The 23,724-nt window shown below is 40.3% G+C and overlaps 1 protein-coding gene and 1 pseudogene across 1 annotated transcript in view; one reads left to right on the top strand and one right to left on the bottom strand.

The window, feature by feature from the left end:
• ZNF385D (zinc finger protein 385D) overlaps nucleotides 1-23,724 on the top strand; it is a 300,858-nt gene that overhangs the window by 5,847 nt on the left and 271,287 nt on the right. The gene's annotated exons all lie outside the window — the stretch shown is intronic.
• On the bottom strand, nucleotides 1,526-14,743 carry LOC148045830 (uncharacterized; annotated as a pseudogene).

The raw sequence follows: 23,724 nt of genomic DNA, 5'->3' as shown, positions 1-23,724 counted from the left end.
ATTCTGCCATTCTGATTTGATGGCATACTTTGGTTAAATCTGTACCAGTTATTTGTTTGACCTTGCCAAATGAAGTTTGGTAAATACTCCAAAAATTTATTAGCATTTTTAAAGATATTAAAATGTGAAAATTATTTTAAGCCTTCTTCAACCTTTTTCCTGCCTTACATCTCTCCCCCCAATTCCCAGTAGGGAGCGGGAGTGTTACTTATCCTTGATGTATTTTTTTCAATATTCTCTTTATGCTTTTTTGATTTCAGATATCTACACTTTTAATTTAATATGTCACAGTACTGTATTCCAGTTTTTTTCCCTAAAATACATTTGTTTCCTATACAAGTATTACTTTATATTCTTATTGTAAAGTGCTATATTGAAACAAAGCAGAGATATATGTGAATCTTAGGATGAATAATTTATGAATCACCAAACAGATGAACCTATTTATCTGATCAAGTAACAATAAAGCAATACATATAACTTTGTTTAAAAGTCTCTTTAGAAAAAGTGTTATTTATTTATTTATTTATTTATTTATTTATTAGACACATTTATATGCCGCCCAATCCCAAAGGACTCCAGGCAGCTTACAAAAATAAAGAGAAAAAAACACATAACAAAACACATAACAAAAGAAACAGTTTAAAAACAGCAACACCTCATACATTCATTCTAATCGGGGAACAGCCCCAGCCTGCTGGAACAGCCAAGTTTTTACAGCTTTCCTGAAGGCCATGAGAGTGGGTATGGTCCGGAACTCCGGGGGTAGCTGGTTCCAGAGAGTCGGAGCAGCCACAGAGAAGGCTCTCCTCTGAGGGCCCGCTAGCCGACACTGTCTGGCTGATGGCAACTGAAGGAGGCCCAATCTGTGGGATCTTACTGGCCGCTGGGAGGTATGTGGCAGCAGGCGGTCTTGAAGGTACTCTGGCCCTAAGTCATGTAGGGCTTTAAAGATGATAACCAACACCTTGAATTGTGTCCGGAGACCAATTGGTAGCCAGTGCAGCTCGCGGATGACAGGTGTAACGTGGGTGTACCTCGGTGCACCCAATATCACTCGCGTGGCCACATTCTGAACTAACTGCAGTCTCCGAACACTTTTTCATGTAGAGCGCATTGCAGTAATCCAGCCTCGAGGTGAAAAGGGCGTGAGTGACTTTTTGAAGTGCCTCCTGATCCAAATAAGGCCGCAATTGGTGCACCAGATGAACTTGGGCAAAGGCGTCCCTGGTCACAACTGATAGATGATGTTCCAGTTTCAGCTGCGAATCCAGGAGGACTCCCAAATTGCGAGTCCTCTCTGAAGGGCGTAAATTTTCACCTCCCAGGGTTAAGGATGGACTGTCCAACCAGTCCTTCGGGGGCAGCATCCAAAGCCACTCAGTCTTATTGGGATTGAGCACAAGTTTGTTCACCCCCATCCAGATCCTAACAGCTTCCAGGCATCGGCACATCACATCTGCCGCTACACGGAGCTGGCACAGGGCAGAAAGATACAATTGAGTATCATCATACTGGTGGTACTTTACCCAGGCCTGAAACCGGACTGAAAGGAGTCTAGATAATCTGTTTCATTCAAGGTCGGTCGGACTTGAAGCACCACCACCTTCTCAACAACCTTCCCTAAAAAAGGAAGGTTGGAAACAGGATGATAGTTTTTCAAAATAGCTGGGTCCAGGGAAGGCTTCTTGAGGAGGGGTCTTACCACTTCTTCCTTTAATGGTTGCGGGAAAGACCCCTCCTGCAAAGATGCATTAGTAATCATCTGGAGCCAGCCTCGTGTCACCTCGCTGCTGGTTGAAACCAGCCAGGAGGGGCACGGGTCCAGTAAACAGGTGGAGGCACTTATCGCTCCCATGGCCTTGTCCACTTCCTCAGGGGTGACAAATTCAAACTCATCCCAGAAAATCCAATTAAGACTAGCCCTCGGCATCTCGGCTGGTACTGCCCAAGCCGAGTCCAGGTCTGTCCGAATCTGAGTGATTTTATCCGACAGAAACTGAACGAATGCCTCAGCTCTTCCCTTCAGGGGTTCCCCCGCCTCCTCACCTTTCAGGAGGGAGTGGGTCACCCTAAACAGGGTGGCTGGGCGAGATTCCGCGGACGCAATAAGAGCGGAAAAATGCGTACATTTTCCTGCCCGTATTGCCACTAGATAAGTCCTAATAAAGGCTCTTAATAGTGATCAATCAGATTCAGAGTTACTAGCCCTCCAACGTCGCTTGAGGCGTCTCTTTTGGCGCTTCATCTCCCGGAGTTCCTCAGTAAACCAAGGTGCCCTCCTGGATCCACTGCCGCGGAGAGGCCTCAAAGGCACAATCAGATCCAATGCTCCAGCTGCCGCAATATTCCAGGCAGCGACCAAAGATTTGGCCGGATTGCGGACAAGGGAGTCAGGTATCTCTCCAAGCTCCCTCTGAAATCCCTCCGGGTCCATCAGGCGCCTAGGGCGGAACCACTTAATCGGCTCCACCTCCCTGCAATGGGGGAGTAGCGTCCTGAAGTCAAGCCTCAGCAAGGAGTGATCTGATCATGACAAGGGCAAGGTCTGTATTCCCCTTAACTCGAGATCACGTCTCCACTGCCCCGAGAGAAATACAAGGTCAAGCGTGTGTCCCACTCTATGAGTCAGACCCTGAACTACCTGGATCAAGTCCATGGTTGTCATGGAAGCCACAAACTCCTGTGCCCCATCTGAGTGTTCACCAAGAGATGGCAGATTAAAGTTCCCCAGTACTATTAGTCTAGCGAACTTCACCACCAACCTGGCTACTGCCTCTAGCAGCACAAGCAGGGCTGTAATGACACAGCTGGGAGGCAAGTACGTCAACAGCAAGCCCAATTGAACCCCTAGGTCTAACTTCAAGAGCAGAGACTCACACCCCACAATCTCTGGGGCAGGGATCCTGCGAGGAACTAATGACCTTCGGACGATAACTGCTACTCCTCCACCCCTTCCTTGGTGTCGTGGTTGGTGGAGCACCTGAAACCCATCTGGACACATTTCTGAGAGGGGGACTCCTCCCTCTTGGCCCAGCCAGGTTTCGGTTATACATGCCAGGTCTACCTCCTTGTCTAATATTAAATTCCGGACGAGGGGGGCTTTGTTCACAAACGACCTGGCATTTAGCAACAACAACCTGAGACCAGGGCCCTGTACTCCTCTGCAACCAGGTCCTTGATTTGAGCCTGAGGGGCCAGAACAAGGAATCGCTGTAATGTAGCAAGTCCTTCTTCCCCAGTAATGGCTAGCCCTACAGCTCCCATCGTAACTGCCCCTCCCAGTCGTAACTGAAATGCTCCGACATCCCCTGCCATCCCCGTAGACTCCCTTCCCCATGGCCACCATTCTTCCCGGCAGGCCACATGTACCATTCACACCAGGACAGGAGGCGAGTCTGGGCCCCCATCCACTTCTGCTTCTGCACTCAGTGGAAGTACTAGCATTTATTTTATCCTTTGTGTAAGTAAAAAACTTGTTTTTTCTCTCTTAAATCTAGAGTTTTCAGCTTAGCTGACATGTCATCTTGTGTTCATACTGGCTAGGAGTAAGACAATTTCTTCCACTCAGTCAAATGATCCATAGTAATAGATATGTGATTTTAGTGTAAACAAACTGGGACTTATTAGGTTACCTGTCTCCAGTACCTAATAAGCACGTATATAAGAACCTCAAGTGGAATTTAAAGATATTACTTCAGAGTTACTATTTTGAGTGTTGCAACTAAAGCAGTTTGAAGGCTTTCTTAAAGATAATTGTGGCTCAGTTTATTTATCTATGTGACTTATTGCCATTTATGTTCTGGGCACCTGGCAACTTATATGAAACATAATAAAACAACCAAAATAAACATTATTAAGTTACTTAACAGTCATAATACAATAATAATTTCACTAATATACAAATTGATGGCTGCACAACTGATAACTGAAGTAGTTTTTGAAGAGGCAATTTTGTAGTAGCTCATTGGAGAAGAGCTCCACAAAGAACATGTACTTCCTTATCCTATTCAGTTTCACTTTCTAGTAAATGGGAACCATATGATCATCTAGGCCACCTAAGCTGAAATTCTTTGAAAAAGGCAGTCCTTAATGTAAGTAGACTAGAGACACAAATTGTGCCCAACATCTTGATTATACTGAAAATACACTGGTTACCAATGTTCCTCCCACAAAATTAACACAAAAGTATTATGCCAACCTTTTGAGTGCATAGACTGTTGTATTCTGGACAAAGTGAAGTTTACTGATGAAGTGTTATTATAGTCCTTTTTATGGGTTGAAAAATATAATCAATTATTTGAAATATTGGTGAAGTTTTAAGGAGACTACTTGCTTTGTTAAAATTCCAAAATTGAAGATTGTAGATTGGTAATGAAATATTTTATTCAATTAGCCTGCTGTGGGTGATAATTACATAGCTAGAGAATTTACTGGGTCTCATTTGCCCACCTTAGCATCTGCTTAAATATTGATTGTATTATTGATGTGGAGATAACAAACATGTTGCCTCAAATATACTTAGTAGTGAGATACAAAAGATGCTATGCTATTAAATATGATACTGGTCACAATCAGTGTGTCAGTGCAGAAGACAGTGGACTGTCTTTTCTCTCTTAAACATTGCTTTTTGCAATTGAGCATTATGAAAAGATAATCCTCTCACTTTTGAACATACAAATTTCAATTCTGTTAAGAATGTGAATGAGGGCAAAAGGCTAATAGAAATAGACAAGTGGATACTTCACTTTGAAGTTCAGTGGAAGCAGTGACCCCTTCCCAGAAGTCTTAGAAAGCAATATAGTGCTAAATGAGCAAATTTTATTATTGGAAAGAATATATTTATTTCTTCTTATTGGAGAGAATATATTACTATGCTACCACATCCTGGGAAATCCTGGCACACATCGATTGACATGGCTCACACTGATCCACCAAGGCTGCCAGACATCTGAGGACAGAAGAACAACCATAGCCCAAGAGAAATTAGGCTTTAGATTTTAGATACTCAAGGAATTATTTCTACCAAAACTCTAGATTGATATATCGATAGATCAACAGATTGATAGATGGATGGATGGATGGTAGGAATTAATAGAGAGCAATGGTTATTTTTAAATCAGTTTTCCTAACAGGCTTTGGTACACATGCTTATGATTAGATTGTAAAATGAATGCAAGTATGTTGGTAGCATGAGCTTTGATACTTTCATTACTAGATAGGATAAGGAAAAATAAAATCCACATCACATGAATTCCTTCTATAAATAATAGGTCAATTTGGCAGGATTCATAAATAAGGACTTTTGAAGGGTATTGTTTATACTCATATCTGAGTCTTAGAGATATTATCACTATGAAAATAAAACAATAATTGAAAGAAAGGTTTGCATATATTTTATAAATATACCATATTTTTCGGAATATAAGACCCACTGGGGTATAAGATGCAGCAAGATTTTGAAGAGGAAAATAAAAAAAGTTTTTGCACTCTGCAAACCTCTCAAATATGGCCCGTTTTTCACGAAAACTGGTCCGTTCCCCCGCAAAAGGCATGAATAGCCTTTAGGGAGCTTGCAGAGAGCTTTTGGTGTATTCCGCGTATAAGATACACCCAGATTTTCAGCCTCTTTTTTGAAGGAAAAAGGTGCATCTTATACTCCGAAAAATATGGTACATGAATTGTGACTTTACAATGAAATAATTGAGTACTTTGTTTCTGCTAAGCATTAGTTTCTTACCATTCCTCTCTCAACGTTTGCAGCAACTGAATGCTCTGCACTCAGTCTCTAAAGCTCCAGGCCTGCATACTTTATTGAAACATTTTAGTGTTGAGTATTTTGAGTCTGGAACATACAAGGTGAGCATTTCTGTTTAGGTTGTTTTATTTTATTGAAAAAACAATTTGTCTCTGCAGCTTATAGGAAATATTAGAGGTAGATTTTTAGATATAGAGCCGAGGTGGCGCAGTGGTTAAATGCAGCACTGCAGGCTACTTCAGCTGAAAGCCCTATGAAGCGGTATATTAGTTTAACTCCCATTGCTATTGCTATACTACATTTATACATAGCAGCAAATATCTCTTGCTAAAAACGGAACTCAGTTTTACATCCAGGGAAATATTTTATGAAGTTTTGCTTGCACAACCAGGTCTTAAGTGACCAACAGAAGTGATTTAAGTGACCAACAGAAACTCAGTTGTGATAAAACCAACTTCAGCACAGGAGTGGATTAAGAAGATCCCACAATGTGAGAAAATTCCTCCAAATGTGGTTCCATACCCAATGAAGCCTATAACATGCCATCTCTGCTAGATTATTGGGATGGGTTGATGAAATCCAGGAGAGGCAGTCCTTAAAGTAATCTGATTCTATGCCATGTTTAAAAGTCAACAGTGGCAACTTGAATTGGACTCAGAAGGAGATTTGGTAACCAATGTAGTTTGTGAAGCAGAGATTTAATGTTTATTCTATCACAGACATGCATTATTGATCATGCTGCTGCATTTTGCATTGGCTGAAGTTTCTGGATAGTGTTCATTTTTACTTTTTTTCCCTATATTTCCTGATTGTAGGAATAAAATAGTTTAAAAGGAAAAAAATTATACTTCAAAATCTGTTATTTAAGTTTTCACTAAGAAAGATTAAAATATGTCATCATGTTTGTGTATTCTGTTTATTTTCAGGTGCATTATCTGGTCCAATGTAATTGTGCATAGTCATAGACATAAGTTCTTTGTTTACTTCTCTAGACAGCTTTTTAAAACCCTTAAAACTCTTCCTAAAATGTGGCACTTTAGAATTCAAAATTTTAATAAAATGTGTCTTTAAAATATAAAGTGACCTTAACATTGTGGAATTTGGAATATGAACTGAAACTGTTAAGAGTTAAGCCACAGATGTTCCTTTCTTCTTTCAAGTCAAATAAAGAATTGTTTGTAATAGCATTACACACAGCAAGAATGAGTAAGAAATTTTAATTTCACTTTTGGCATCTGGAGAGTTCCTAAGCTTTCTATTTTTTAAAGAATCATTATGTTCTTCTAGATTAGAAAGTTGGCTTATTCCTTTAACACTGCATTTGGACAGTTGCTGTAAGGAGTAAAGAGCAACTGCATCACCACAACAGTTTATGCACAGTCTTATCTGCAGTTAAAACTTATTTTGTTGCATTTTAGTGATATTAACTTTTACAGTCATTGCATCCCATCCTTCCCCCTACCACATTTGGCAAGGCTGTGGTAATAATCTTTTTTTTTCAATGAATGTATATATCTTTACACTAAAATTACTAATCACTTGGAAAAGAGGTAGCATTTGTACTTATTTTTCAACTTATTTACTAATAAAACCTACTGCATATTAATACATAGGGATCTGAAAGGGCTGACAAGAGGCAATCAGTTAAACTCTTGCAGGTCCTCACATACTTTTGGAATTAAATGAAATAGCAGATGGAAAATATCACTTTCATTTAGATACCATTACCATACTATACTCTGACAGTTGGTGGAGGGGATTTATGCTTGGCCAACATTTAGCTTTCTGCCTTGGCAAGATATTGGCTGAGGTAAGAATAAGTGGATGAGGTGTTCTTTCAAAAATCTACTTAACTAGCAAGCTGATTGCTCATCTTGGACACAAATATCTGCAAATGTATTTATAACCAACTAAAAGGAAAGTTTGGCCAAGTTTAAATTAGATTCTTTGAAATTATTCTTACTCTTTAATTATTTTTAAAATTTGGCTCAAATGCAAATGACATTATTGTGAATCTATTAAAATACTACTTAACAATACTTGCGATTATGGTGTAGATATTTCATTTTTGTTTAAATTCAATCTGCATATTTACTTATGAATATACACACAGGCACACTTCAATAGGATGTGTGTGTGTGTGTGTGTGTGTGTGTGTGTGTGTGTGTAATTTTCCATTTAAATAGCATAGAAAGCAAGTTAAAATCTTAATCAAATGTATCAATAATTATTTGTGATTTTATTTTTTGAATTAGATCTTGGGGTTCCAAAGTTTCAATTGACTCCTTAATGAATTAAGGAAATAGAGTTACTCAATTCTTTAAAGAAGTTAGCAAGTTGATATTGATCTATTTGCTTTTATATCTCTTTGTTTAGTCAGTCAATTATTCATACATCGCAAAGATGATAGACTTCTATATTCAGGAAACAGAGAATCTAAATTTTGAGATTCTTAATGTTTATCCTTGCCAGTGAGGAATAAACTTTTTGGAAAACCTTGCTAAAAACAAATCTAATACACAAATAGGTACTTAATGATAATGCACTTAAATGCTCAATATAGTGAGCCATTTTTGATGTAGCAAAGTATTTTATATTACTGAAAAAAATGATTTGGACAGTAAGGGTACTACAAAATACTGGAGTGTTTCTGTTATTTTTGTTGAACTAGTGCTATGTACATAATAATTTCCCACAAACAATGGTTTCTTTAAAAAAATCTGCTTTTTGCTCAATTAATTCCAAGGTAAGTGCTGTTTCAGACACTTCCAAGTAACTTTTTTCTTCTCTTTTAAAGTTTTTATTTTTTTCATTTTCATAACATATAACCACATGTATACTATTACATAGCCAATATCGTATTGTATTATTAAATGTTTATATCAATTGATCTTACCATCAACTCCCAAAAATAATTATTGGCTCTTCTGCTTTCCATACACCATATTTGTACCTTATCCATCACTTTCTTCTCCCTCTCTCTTCCTCCTTCCTACCTCCTTTCTTCCCTCTGTTGTCCTTCTCTTCTCCAGTTCCCCATCCTCTCTCCTCCTCTCTCCCCTTTCCTCTCCTTCTTTCTCTCCTCTTCTCCCCCGCCCTCTCTCCTATCCCTCTCTTCTTCCCTTACCTCTCACTTCTACTTCACACTCTTCATCTCATTTATTTGGTGTATTTCAACCTCTGAGCGAACTCCATTTTATGTTGATGGTATTTATAATTCCTTATTATCATTCCTTATTAGCTTTTCACAGGTGTAGATATGCTGGTCTTGTTGTATTTGGGTCTTTTCCCATGTAAGATTGATATTGTCTTGGCAACGTTTCAGCAAGGTCTCACTCGCCATCTTCAGATTGGGTTTTGGGCTTAAAGTGTGTGGAGTGCTGGCTTTGTTTCAGTAAGTGGAATGCTTGGTTGTATGGTTGTATCATGATTGGTAGATTGCTGCTGATTGGTGCTGGCTGTGTGTCTATTGTTGTTTCGTGTTGTAATGGCCTGGGTGGTGGGTGGGGCTCATTTGTTGACTGGGGCTGGTCTCCAGATGTCTGGTAGGTGGGAGGTATCATCACATTTATTCATGTTGTGGTGGTGTTACTCTATTTTGATAGCTTCCATAATTATTCTCTTGTTGAAGTATTCTGTTTTGGAGATTAACCTGGTTCCTTCAAAATTAATTTCAAGTCCTGTGGCTTTAAGGTGTTGGAAAAGGGAGGAAATTTTTTCTTTGATGTAAGGGAGGAGGGCGATGCCATTGTCCTGTTCTGTCTCCTGATTTTTGGGGAGAGTCTCCCTTTGGATTAGGTTGGTAATTGTTTTTCTTTGGAATCTGTTGGAGATTAATATGTTTGTGAAAGTGTGTAATTCAGTTTTCAGGTGGTCTTTGTTGGTTACCTGAAAACTGAATTATACATTCTCACAAAAACAAAGACACAGAACATGACAATGGCATTGCTCTCCTCCCTTACATCAAAGGCACCACAGATAAAATCAGCAAAATTCTCCACAAACACAATATCAAGACAATCTTCAACATTGACCAAAAAATAACCAACATCTTAAGAAACCCCTAAGACAAAATCCAGCTAGAAAACCAAGGAGTCTACAAAATACCATGCAAAATCTATCCTGCAACATACATAGAACAAACAAACAAGGGAATAAATGCATGCATTGCAGAACAGAAGAACGCAGTAAGAAAAAAAGAAAAAAACTTCCTCCCTTTTACAGCACCTTAAAGCTACAGGACATGAAATTAATTTTGAAGGAACCAGGTTTATCTCCAAAACAGAATGCTTTAACAAGAGAATAATTATGGAAACTATTGAAATAGAGAAACACCCCCACAACATGAATCTACCAATGATGATACAACCACACAACCAATCATTCCACTTACTGAAACAAAGCCAGCACTCCACACACCCCCACCAAGATTTATAGAAAGACGGCAGCTCCAATCACACTTTAAGCCCAAAACCCAGCCTGTAGACCTGGTTACAATTCTCAGCTATTCTCATCATTATATTTATATTATTATGCATCCTTACACACCCCAAATTTATGATTCTGTCTTTGTAATCTCAATAATTTCCCATTGTAGGTATATTTCATATTCCCTCTCCATTTTTCCATATCTTGGTTTAGATTACCCTTAATTGTCTATAAATGGCAATCCTTACTGTTCAATGTTCATTACAATTCTCTTAATCTACTATATAAAATAACAAGCGGTAAACATCTCACTTTGTTCATCCCCTTAAAAGTTCTATATATGTCCATATTTCATATAATTTAACCCATGCTTAATTATCCTTCTATTGTCATATTCAATCAATTAGCAATTCAATTTAATTATCATGTATAAAAGTGAATCACAAACCTCTGCTTTACAATCTCCCCATATCAGTTTCATATTTGTCCATATTCCATATATTTTAACCTTTATTTAATTATCTTTCCATTGTCATATTCAGTTAGCAACTCCATTTTATTTGTCATATTTAGAAATAAACCCCTTACCTTAGCTTTATATTTGCCCATATAACAATTTCTAGTTGTCTGATTTTTTCCCAGTAAGTCTTTTGTCCCACTTCTCTGTTCCTGCCTTCTTCCTTTTCTTTGTCCACCCTCTTCAATTTTCCCCAAGCCTCTGTCAAAAACATCATTTATATTTCCCTTCGTTGGGGCATAACCAGTGGTGGGTTTCAAATTTTTTAGAACCTATTCTGTAGGTGTGGCCTGTTTTGTGGGAGTGGCTCGGCAGTAATGCGACCAGATGGGTGTGGCCAACTGGGAAAATGTGGTGAAACTCACTTAACGATGCTCTTGCTTAGCAACCAAAATTTTGGGCTCAAGTGTGGTCATAAGTTCTCTTTTCTTTTTCTTTGTTTCTTTCTTTGTTTCTTTGTTTCTTTGTTTCTTTGTTTCTTTGTTTCTTTGTTTCTTTGTTTCTTTGTTTCTTTGTTTCTTTGTTTCTTTGTTTCTTTGTTTCTTTGTTTCTTTGTTTCTTTGTTTCTTTGTTTCTTTCTTTCATCTCTCTCTCTCCCACTTCTTCTTTCTTTCTTTCTTTCTTTCTTTCTTTCTTTCTTTCTTTCTTTCTTTCTTTCTTTCTTTCTCTTTCTGTCTCTCTCTGTGTCTGTCTGTCTGTCTCTCTCTCTATGTGTGTATGGCTCTTTGTCTCTCTTCCTCCCTCACTCCCTCTCTGTCTCTGTCATTTTCTGTGTCTGCCTGTCTGTCTCTCTCTCTGTATCTCTCTGTATCTCTCTGTCTCTCTCTCCCCATCTGTCACTGTGTGTGTATCTGTCTGTCTTTCTGTCTGTCTCTCTCTCTCTGTGTATCTTTCTCTCTCTCCTCCCTCCCCCATCTGTCACTCTTGTGTGTGTGTGTGTGTGTGTGTGTCTGTCTGTCTGTCTGTCTGTCTGTCTCTCAATCACTCTCTCTGTATGTGTCTATATGTCTGTCTCTGTCTCTCTCCCCCCTCCCCCTCTCTCTATGTCTCTATCTCCCCTCCCTTCCTCTCTCTCTCTGTCACTCTGTGTGCATATGTGTGTCTGTCTGTCTGTCTGTCTGTCACTCACTCACTCACTCACTCACTTAATCATTCACTCTCTGTGTCTCTCTCTGTCTGTTTATCTGTCTCTCCCTCCCTTCCTCCCTCCCCCTATCACTCTCTGTGTGTCTGTGTCTCTCTCTCTGATTCCCTCTCTCCCTCTCTCCCTCCCTCTCTCTCTGTGCCTCTCTCTGTCTGTCTGTCTCTCTCACTTTCTCTCTCTCACACACAGACACACATAGTGTGGTCACCTTGTGTTCCAATCAGAGATTAAAAGTACCTGGCAATGGCATTTTTTCCTGTGGGAAAGTCTCCGAGGCTATAATTTATGGGGTGTGCGTGGAGCCACAGCAACACTCTGTGTGGCTGCCGATGACTCCAGAGCCCATCTGGGAAGACGACAAACATGAGGGGGACCCCTCCCCCTGGAAATGGGTTCCAGACCCCACACATCTTTCACAGCCATCTCATTTCCAATTGGGGAGTATCCATACAGAGGATTTCTCCCCCTCAAATTGGAAACGAGGTGGTTGTGAAAGACAAGGCAGCGCTGCCTCGTTTCCAACTGAGGGGAATCCATGAGAGGATTTCTTTCCCCACCCCAAATTGGAAATGAGGCAGCTGTCAAAGTATTTAGTATTTGGTTTATTTGTATGCCGCCCTTCTCCAGGGGGGACTCAGGGCGGCGAACAACTCAAAGGGGAAAGGGAACATAAACAACAGTACACATAATTAAAATACACAAAAATCACACAGCCATACCAGTCGAGAGGGGAGGGGAACTCATCATCCCCAGGCCTGCCGGCACAGCCAGGTTTTGACGGCTTTCCGGAAGGCCTGGAGAGAGGTGAGGGTCCGGATCTCCACGGGGAGTTCATTCCAAAGGGCTGGAGCTGCTACAGAGAAGGCCCTCCCCCGGGTAGTAGCCAGATGGCATTGGCTAGTGGACGGAACCCGGAGGAGGCCGACCCTGTGAGATCTGACGGGTCTTTGGGAGGTAATTGGCAGCAGGCGGTCTCTCAAGTACCCAGGTCCAATACCATGAAGGGCTTTATAAGTTACGACTAGCACTTTGAAGCGTATCCGGAGAACGATCGGTAGCCAGTGCAGCTCGCGGAGGATAGGTGTAACGTGAGTGTACCGAGGTGCACCCACAATCACTCGTGCGGCTGCATTCTGGACGAGTTGAAGTCTCCGAATACTCTTCAAAGGCTGCCCCATGTAGAGTGCATTGCAGTAGTCCAGTCTTGAGGTCACGAGGGCATGAGTGACTGTTGCGAGTGCCTCCTGGTTCAGGTAGGGGCGCAACTGGTGCACCAGGCGAACCTGGGCAAATGTCCCCCTGGTCACAGCCAACAGGTGATGTTCTAAAATCAGCTGTGGGTCCAGGAGGACTCCCAAGTTGCGCGCCCTGTCTGAGGGGCGTAAATTTTCACCCCCCAGCCTGAGTGATGGAATACTGGCCAAATTCTTGGGAGGAAAACACAACAGCCACTCGGTCTTGTCTGGATTGAGTACAAGCTTGTTAACCCCAATCCAGACCCTGACAGCCTCGAGGCACTGGCACATCATGTCAACCGCCTCACTGAGTTGGCACGGGGTGGACAGATACAGCTGAGTATCATCCGCATATTGATGGTATTTGATCCCGTGCCGTCGAATGATCTCACCCAGTGGCTTCATGTAGATATTAAACAGAAGGGGGGATAGGACCGAACCCTGAGGAACCCCATATTTCAGGGGCCTAGGGGTCGACCTCTCTCCCCCAACTAACACTGACTGCGACCTGTCCGAGAGGTAGGAGGAGAACCACCAAAAAACGGTGCCGCCCACTCCCACCTCTCATAACCGTCGCAGAAGGATACCATGGTCGATGGTATCGAAGGCCGCTGAGAGGTCAAGGCAGCATGCCCCGCAGAAGAAGGAACAGAAGAGGAGTTTGCACCACTAGTTGGGCCAGGGCAACCCTCCTCCCACCCATCTGCCAACCCACCCACCCACCCAACAGTGGCTGGGTGGGTGCTGCGCTAGCCCTGCTGTCTTGGCCAAATGGTGCCCGCGGCCGCCACTTACCTTGAAGGTGATGTCATGGAACTCACCGCTGCTGCTGAGGGAGGGTCAGCTGGGCAGTCCCCACCATTGACCACCCCCTCCTGGACTGCACATGCACCCCTGCCCACCCCACTTGATGAAGCAGCGGTGGTAGTGTGTTGCTCGGGGATGGGCAGGGCGATGGAGGGCGTGGTGCTGCCGCCCTTGCCCCTAGGGCTCTTATTGCAGGACATGCTGGTTGGCACTGCTTCAGGGTGCCCCAGCCACGTGCAGCTTGGCTTTCAGCACTGCCGGCATCCTGTCCGGTGCCTGTCCTTGGCAGCATGGTTGGTCTTTTTTGGGGGTGGGGGGAAATCCCCAAAACCAATTTGCCCAGCACCCTGAAGAGGTCTGCGCGGGGCTGCAGTGGCTGCAAATCATGGCATGAGGGACAAAAGTCCCTGAACCCAGTGGGGCAATGCAGCTCCAGCAGCCCTCACTAGGATTTCCCCCTTCCTCTGCCCAGTCATCCTTTGCTTAGGCTTCTTTGTCAAAAACCGGCTTTTGGGTTAATGGGGCTTGGGTTTTCAGCCCAACAGCCCCTGCCACTTCTGGACATCTATTGCAGTTGTGAGGAGCTGAGGAGACCACAAAGATTCTTGGCGCTCAGGGAAGCCGCAAAAGTGGCTGTGAGAGGTGTGCGGCTTGGTTTAGCCTCCCTGGATGTCGCTGCAGCAGCTTCAAATGCACCGATCTTGGTGTTTTTTGCATCGTGGCGTGCTGCAAGAGGGAGTGAATGAAGACCTTTTCCGGCCAGCACAAAGGACTTCCCCAGACTTGCTGTGCTGAACACAGGATGACGGGCCTACACCTCCACCACCAGCAATCCGGAAAAGGTCTTCACTCATTTCCTCTTGCAGCAGGCCCTGATGAGACTAATGCAGAGATTGGCACACTTGGGGCTGCTGCTGTGACATCCAGGGAGGCTAAACCAAGGTGTGTGCCTCTCCCAGCCACTTTCGCAGCTTTCCAGAGCGCCGAGAACCTTTGTGCTCTTCTCCGCACTCTTCTCGTTGTGACTGCAATAGATGTCCAGGAAGTGGCGAGGGCTGTCAAGTTGGAAACCCAAGCCCCATTAACCCCAAAAACTGCTGCGCCAGCAAAGAGCTTACTTACCCCCTCAGCAGGCAGCAATAGAGAACCAAGGGCTCTCTACAGGGCTCTTAGATGCTTGATGCAGATGGGTGGGGAGAATGAGCAGATGAGCAGCGATCAGATGGGTGGGGCCCAGGGGTGAGGGAGGGAGGGGGCATTCCACCACTGGAACCGGTTCTAAACAGCATGCTAGATTTGTGGAACCTCTTCTAGGAACTGCTTAGAACTGGCAGGAACCCACCCCTGGGTGTAACCTCCCATTTCAATTTTCCTTATGCCACTGTCAACCTCCAAAACATCTTTTATCTGCTTTTTATTCCCTTTTGTTGGAACAGATACCCCCTTTACAATTTTCCCTATACCACTGCCAAGCCCTATGGAGCTTTTTGTCTGCCTTTTATTTCCCACTGTTTCTACCCCTTCATTGTCTCTCCCCCTACTTCCTTCCCTTCTTCCTTAAATACCTGCTTCTCTGAATTCAGAATTCTATTTAAGCTTGATTTTAATAATTTATGCATATTTTTAATAATTTCACATAGTTCTTCAAATTCCCACTTTTTCATAATCTCCAGTCCCAAAATTAGTTATACAATTATTTCAGAGTTCTAGTCCATCTTAAATTTATCTATTTCAGCTGCTATGGGAAAGAGCGATAGGAGCCATCTTGGCCTTTTGTTCTTCCTTAATGTCCAGTTCCAAAATTGCAGTTAGTTATACCAATCTTATTTTGAAATTCTGGTCCACCTTAAATTTAGTTAATTCAACTACTGTGAAAATGGAGGAGAAGCTGGAGCCAGCTTGATCTTTTGCAGACAAAAAAGAAAAAAAAGACTTCCTATTTCCCTAGTTCTTGTTTTTGTTATTATTTTTCCTTGGTACTTTCCCCTTCTCGTTGGTTATAATTACTCCAAATATATTAATTGGAACAATCTTGCATACAGCCAAATTTGGGTATGTTTCTCTTCCCTCCTGCTTTTCTAAGTTCTGATTTATGGCAGTTGGTTAATTAAAATTTCCCACACAAGTAAGATTAGATTATCAGTTATCAGTAAGGCAAAGGTGCTTTTTTCTTGATCTTTCTCCCTTATTAAATTCCAGTTCTCATTAATTGCAGTTCCTTAAGATATGATAGTTAAAAGACACTCAGATTAAGGAAATCTTCATGCTCCTAGACTCCTTTAAAAACACAATCTTTTCAAGTCCAAACCAAATTTAGAGTTTGTGTTTAAGTGGGTTGTGTTTAAGTGGGTTTGTCACTTCTCTTCTTTCTCCTTTCTGCCGAAATTATTACAAGCAAATGGCTCTCTTTGGGGCTAGTGATTCAACCCTCCATTTTTCTCCTTCTTTCTTTTCACAAAAATCCCAATCTGTCCATCAATATTCTTTATGTGCTCAAGATTCTTTGTCTTTTCCAAATTCTGATTTATAACTGTGGGTTAATAGATCTTACCAGGCTTTCATTTCGCCTTTGCATTTTCCTGTTCAGCTGCTTTGTCCTGGAGCCAGCTCTTGTGCAGCCATGTTGCCATGCTGTGCCCTGGCTCCAATTCAGAGGGCAAATCTCTGAGCTATGAGGGACCTGTTGCACTCCCTCTAGGTCTGATGAGACACTGCCCCTTCTGATCCAAAAATGGATCTCAGAAACGGTTTGTCAGACAGTGTTCATGTGAGACTCTTCAGAGCTCACATCCTCCATGTCTGTCCAGCTGGAGAACTTCAGGTCAGCTCACTTCTAAATAACTTTGAATATGCTTATTATAGCAATTATTGTTAAAAATATTTTTTAATATATGGTATGTATGTATGTATGTATGTATGTATGTATGTATGTATGTATGTATGTACGTACGTACGTACGTACGTATAAAATTAAAGATTATGAATTGGTAATAGTAATTATATTAATAAGGAGGTGAGACAAGAAAATATAAGGGAAGATACAATGTTAATATTCAATTATAATGAACCAGTTATATGAACCAATTCAGGAGCTGATGAATTGACATGTTCTGCGTTTGATTTTATATGGTTATTTAGTTTTATATAGCCATGGGGAAGAGAAACTTAAATTTGTTGTGCATAGATCTTAAAGTATTATTTTAAATCATTTATGATTATAATAATAATCTACTGTATACCCTTAGGCTTTTATGAACCATAAAATCCTCATGAAAAATGATGTGTTGATTTTCTTACAAAAGCAAAATCTTGGTTTAGATCACACTCAGTTTTTTTTTCTTATACAAAGCCTCTGTCTTTAATTTGGTTTATCCTTTGGGGAAAAAATGTAAACTTGAGTACTAAGTCATGCCCAAAAGCTGTGTAAATGATGAAGTAGATTGCATAGACATTTTGCTGCTATACATTTTTCCTAGTTTTCCTACTTTTATATGAAAAATAATAAAAGTTTTAATGATCTTATAACTTTAATGAGTACAAGTAGTATGAGTTTGTATTTCCAATCATACTGAAGGCTTGCTAACAGCAGGCAGATATTTTTTTATTAAATATTAATTCATTGAATTTTATTTTCTTATTTTGTTAAATGTTCTATTAAGTAGCAACCACAAGACTCTGAAACAAGAGACAAATCTATCTGCTTTCTAACAGGTGGCTGCTTAACTGTCCTGTTTTATAGACTCTTATTTAAAGGGATCATAACAAATTTATGAGATGAAACTTGGTGCTCTGTTGTCCTTAATATGAAATAATCTATTCACCAAGTGCAATGAAGTGAACTAATCAATGATAAAGCAAAATAAAAAGCATTTGGCATATTCAGTGAGCACAAAGTTTATGAATGAGTCTGAAAAATCTACCAAAAAAGAAACCAAGTTTGAATCTCTTATATGCCTTCTTGTAATATTTAGCAATGGATGCATATTTAAAAATGTGCATTTGTAATATGCATAAAATAAAATTTAATCTGTTCTTATTTTATGTATATATTTACAAATATATATTAGTACTTTGAAAAAACTGTATATGTCACTGGAGCTACAGGCATTTATTTTGGAAGGTGACTCTTAACAGGAAAATAAGTTTCTTCTCATTTCAGCAAGTAAGTCCAAGTATAAGGTTGTATATAGGTTGTTAGGTATAGAAAATATAAGCTAGTGGTGTGCTGGAAAATGTTTTAATTGCTGTACTGCTTTCTCTAGATCTGTTGATTGGGAATAAGATATAGCACCTTAATTCTTGTGAGTCAAATGAGCTGTACTACTGAATATGCTGAAGATGTAGAGCAGTGATGGCTAACCTTTTTGGCACAAAATGCAATGCAGACCCATAATGCAATGTGGGTATGAGCCCCCCTCAGGCCCACCCCCTGTGCATGTGTGTGTGTGCCTCCCCACACATGTATGTGTGTGACCCCTGGGCATGTGCACGTAACCCCATGTATGCATATGTGACCCCCACATGCACCCCACCCTGCTGTGCATGCATGTGTGACCTCCATGTACACACATCATGTGTATGTGCACCCATCTTCAATATGTGCCTTACCCCGCACGCATGAGTGGCAAAGACCCAAAAATCAGCTGATTGGTGGGAGGTGCATGCACATGTACTGCAGAGTTGAGCTGGGATGATGGCTCACATACCCACAGAGAGAGCTCTGCATGCTAACTAGGGCATGTGTGCCATATGTTCACCATTATGAGTCTAGAGTGAATAAATGTTTAATCTATTTTGTTAATATTTACCATAGAAGTTCAATTATTCATAACTGTAATATAAAAAGAAAGCTTTTCAAATAAGCAATTCTGGATGTTTCCACATTGTGAAAGGCTTTGTTCATTTTATATAAATATTCAAAGTTTTAAAAAACATCTTGATATGGTAATCAAGGGATCATAATTTTAAAAGCTGCTTTATATAAAATATAACTTTTCTTCATATTTCATATTAATATATCAAATAAAAAAGTACTAATCTGTCTGTTTCTCCTTTTATTAGCTTCCTATAATATAATTGCATGATTTTGAGTTTCTGAAGTTTGCTAGGGAATATGATTAAAACAGTGGTTCCCAACCCGTGGGCTATAGCCCACCTCTGGGCTGTGGCCTATATGGAATGGGCCATGCACACAGTGGATCAGTTTGTACACGCATGCAGGCAGCTCAATTCGTGAGAGCAATAGGCCAGTGCTGGTGCACATGGGTGCATAGCTCAAAATGTGAAATTGCATTTGCATGCACTACTGCTCATGCACTACCACTCACTACCACGCACTGCCACTCACTACCACTTCATGCACATATCCCTCCACCCCGCAGCTCATGCAACCTGGTCCCCTCCCCACCAGCTGCCCACCAAGCTGCAAAGTTTGAGGGACATCTGGCTTAAAGGGTTTGGCAGAGTTTGACAATTCATCTTCATTCCTCAGAATTTTTTTGCTTGGCTTATAACATCCAACATGTAAAATAAAATGTGTGAGAGTAGCTGTAGATGAACCCAGGTGCTCCAAAGAAGAGTTGTATTGATGAATCCAGATCCACAGAGAGCAAAATGTAATTGGGACAAACTGATGTACATTGAGTTATAACTTCATTTAATTTTCTTTAATGAAATATAATTTTAAAAGATATTCATACCTTTGAAGGCTCATTATATTTTAAACATGTAAAATTATTTAAGACGGTTCAAAGTATTTCAAAGAGGTACCTCACAATGCATGGAAGAATATTTAAAGAAGCTATTTTGTTTGGAAAGCTTGTGTAACCTCTTTAGAAGCTCCTTCCAGCTGTCTCTGTTGGAATGTGAATATGAACACACAAACATATAAAAGCAGTGAGAAACAACTTCCAAAGAGTCATACAAGACTTGCAAACACCGTGCTTGCTGTTTTGATGAAAAAGAGGTGCTTTATAGGCATTCCCATATATTGGTAGTATCTCTTTGCATAATTGCATTTTTGTTTCTATAAAATGGTGCTTATTGCACCATATTTGACATAAGAGAAGTAAAAACCAACTCTGGACTAGATGAGCAACCCTCATCCATTTAATCCAGACAGAATAGAGCTGCTGCTAAGGACAATGCATCCCATTAATTGTGTTTTATTTATTTTGATGGTTCCCACAAATCAAAATCACAGTTTGGGGAAATCAGCTTGGAATAAAGATTTATCTAAATATAACAACCTTATTAAGGTTATCATGCTATATTCATGTACTATTCAGATATTTTTGATTTGTTGCTTGTTTGCTTATTTACTTGATAATAGTGTTTTTATACCTAGCTTGATTGTGAATCCCAAACATTTTCATAATAATTATTTCAAATTGCCTTTAGAAACAGTCTAGAAACTTGAGTTGGTAACAAACAGAAAATGCTTCTGAGCTGATAATCTGATTATATTAGGGGTATATTGCATTTACTGTTTAAGATGCTATTAAACTCTTATCCTGGAAACATGCCATCATGACTCAAAACTGGTTTTTAAATATGATGTAAGAACTGAGATGCTTTGGCACGGATTGCAAGTAATTTAGTCTATGCTGTATGGATTACTGAACGGAATGGACTATTCTCCCATGGGCCAATTTCTCTATTGCTTTGTTCTAAAACTTTTCTGTTTTCAGAAACAATTGCTAATGACTTTTCTTGCTGTGAATGGATTTTCCAGGACATATACTATATATCTTTATATGTACTGTATGTATTCAAGTGTGTGTGGCTTCTCCCTGGACCTGTCCCGGCTCCGGCAGCGTTTCCTGCCACTGCAGTCCCCATTGCACCCGGACCACTTCAGCCGCTGACTGCAGGTGGGAGCTGGCTGAGTGCAGCTTCTTGGAGCAGCATGCCGCCCTGATTAACCTGGCTTACAGCATCTCCGCAGCCCACTCTGCACTGACTCAAGTTGGCAGTGGGCAGCGATGCATAGACTAAGGGAAGGGAGTGGGCAGGTAACAACCTTGTTCTCTGCTTGTGGGCCAGAAAGAGAAGCTCCCTGTGAGGGAGCCACAAAACAAAATAAAGGCTCTCTGTGGATTCTCCCCCAAAAAGACAGCAAAGAGTCCCAGCGTGGCACCACCCCTCAAAACTTTTGCCACTGTGGGTTCAACAGGAAGTTTTCCAGCTGGACAGACAAGGGAAATGTGGGCTCTCACATGAACCCTGTCTGACAAACCATCTCCGAAGATTCTTTTGAATCAGAACCCCCACTGGAGGTGGGGGCGAAGAAGGGCAGCATCTCATCAGACCCTGACAGAGGCAACAGATTTCTCATGGGTTAGAGATTTGCTTATGAATCAGAATCAGGGCAGCAGCCTTCAACATGGCTGACAAGATACTGACCTTTTTGTTAAAATAAGTTTGGAACAGGCAGAGACCAGTAGAGATAAAAGACCTGGTAAGAGAATTTATCTAACCCACAAATTACATTAAACCTGGAAAAGGCAAAGAAATTTTGAGAACATATATAATACTGAGGGTCAGATCGGGACTTTTGTTTTCCTAAAAGAAAAAGAACAAAGGAAGGTGGAGGATTGTAACACCAGCCCACCCAGAAGTTCTTTGTCTACACTTTCGAACAGAACAACAGAAAGCAGAGCAGTTACAAACCCACATAATTATAAACGTTAAATTTGGTTTTTGATCTTAAACAGAAACCAATATTTTTACTTTGTTTGAATTCCTTCTACCTAAAACAATCAAGAAAAAAGCATGCCTTCTTCTGAACCCACTCAATATAAACTCTAATTTGGTCTTGGATATGAAATAGAAACCAAATATTTTGATTTCTTTTTCTCTGATAATGGATAATCTAACCTTGACTGTGTGGGAAGTTTTAACTAACCAACTAAATCAGAAGTTGCAAGAATAGGAGGCAAAAGAGACACATACCCAAATTTAGCTCTTTATAAGTTTGTTCTAATTGATATGTTTTAAGCAGCTGTGGCTGATTGGAGATGGAAGGTGACAGGGGGAAGAATTATTACAGAGATAAAAATTGGAAAATGCTAGTTTTTTTTCTTTTCTTTTTCCCCTCTTTCGTCTTTTTATTTTACTGCAAAAGATTAAGATGGCCCCAGCTTCACTTCCAGTCCCACAGTAGCTAAAACATAAGGTGGACCAGAGCCTCAAAATAAGGCTTTGTATAACTATCTGAAATTTTGGAACTGGATATTAAGGAAGAACAAAAGACCAAGATGGCTCCCATCATTCTCCCTTACAGCAGTGGAAGTGGACAAACTTAAGGTGTAACAGAACATTGAAATAACTGTATAACTAATTCTAACTTTGGAATTGGACATCATGAAAAGCTAGGAATTTGAAGAATTACATGAAATTATAAAAAATATGCATAAATCATTAAAATCAAGCCTAAATAGAATTCTAAACCCAGAGAAGAAGATATCTAAAGAAGAATTCAAAGAAGAAGGGGGCAAGATAATGAAGGGGTAGAAACGCAGGGAAACAAAAGGCAGACAAAAGAGGCTGAGGCTGTTAGTGGTATAAGGGAAATTGAAGAGGGAGGTTTTGCCCCAACAAAGTGAAATAAAAAACATCCTTTTGGTGGTGACCTGGGGAAAGTTGGGGAGAGTGGATGTGCCGAAGCAAAGAGAAGGGAGAGGGCAGGAACAGAGAAGTGGGACAAAATACTTACTAGGAAAAAATCAGACAACCAGAATTTTTTATGTGGGAGAATATAAAACTAAAATAAGGGTTTTATTTCTAAATATGACAATAAAATGGAGTTGCTAATTGATTAAATGTAATAATGGAAAGATAATTAAGCAAATGTTGAAATATATTGAATATGGATGAACATGATATTGATATTGATATGGGGAGGTTGTGAGAAACATGGAAATAAAATGGAGTTGCTAACTGGTTGAATATAATAATGGAAAGATAACTAAACAAAGCCCAAAATATATGGAATGTGAATAAATATGAAACTCACTTGGGGAGGTAAAGCAGTAAAGCAGAGGTTTGCCATTCACTTTTATACATAATAATTAAACTGAGTGGCAAATTGACTGGAAATTACAACAGAAGGACAACTCAGCATGGGTTAAAATATATGAAACTTGGATATACATAGAACTTTTAACATGATGAAATAAAGTGAGATGTTAACCATTTGTTATTCTATACAATAGATATGGGGAATTGAAATGAATATTGAACAGCGAGGTTTGCCATTCATAGATAACTAAAGGTAATCTAATCTAAGACATGGAAAAATTGAAGAGGGAACATGAAATACACTTATAATGGAAAACTATTGAGACTTAAAGGCAGAATCACAAATTGGAGGTGCGTAAGGGTGTATAATTATATAAAGATAATGATGAGAATAGTTGGGAATTGTAACCAGCTCTACATCTCGACCAAAATTAGACTGGGTGGGGCTTAAAAGTACAATGACTATATATGTATACTTTTTTGTTCTATTTTTCTTTTAAAAAAGAAGGAGAATATATGTTTAAAATTAAATATGTATATTAAAAGGAACTATAAATACCATCAACATAAAATGGAGCTTGCTCAGAAGCTGAAATACACCAAGCAAATGAGATGAAGAGTATGAAGTAGAGGAGAGAGGTAAGGGAAGGAGAGAGGGATAGGAGAGAGGGTAGGAGGGTGGAAGAGGAGGAGAGAAATGAGGAGTGGAAAGGGGAGAGAAGGTAGGAGAAAGGAAGGGGAAGAAGAAAAGGGGAAGGAGGTCAGAGAGAAGAAAGGAGGAAGGGAGAGGGAGAAGAAAGTGAAGGCATAAATA

This window comes from Thamnophis sirtalis, unplaced genomic scaffold (assembly GCF_051295495.1).
Source record: "Thamnophis sirtalis isolate CommonGarterSnake01/CBP01778 unplaced genomic scaffold, rThaSir2_p1.2 scaffold_4, whole genome shotgun sequence".
NCBI classification, from domain to species: Eukaryota; Metazoa; Chordata; class Lepidosauria; order Squamata; family Natricidae; genus Thamnophis; species Thamnophis sirtalis.
Note: the sequence above shows the minus strand (reverse complement) of the source record. Positions and strands in the feature narration are given on the sequence as shown.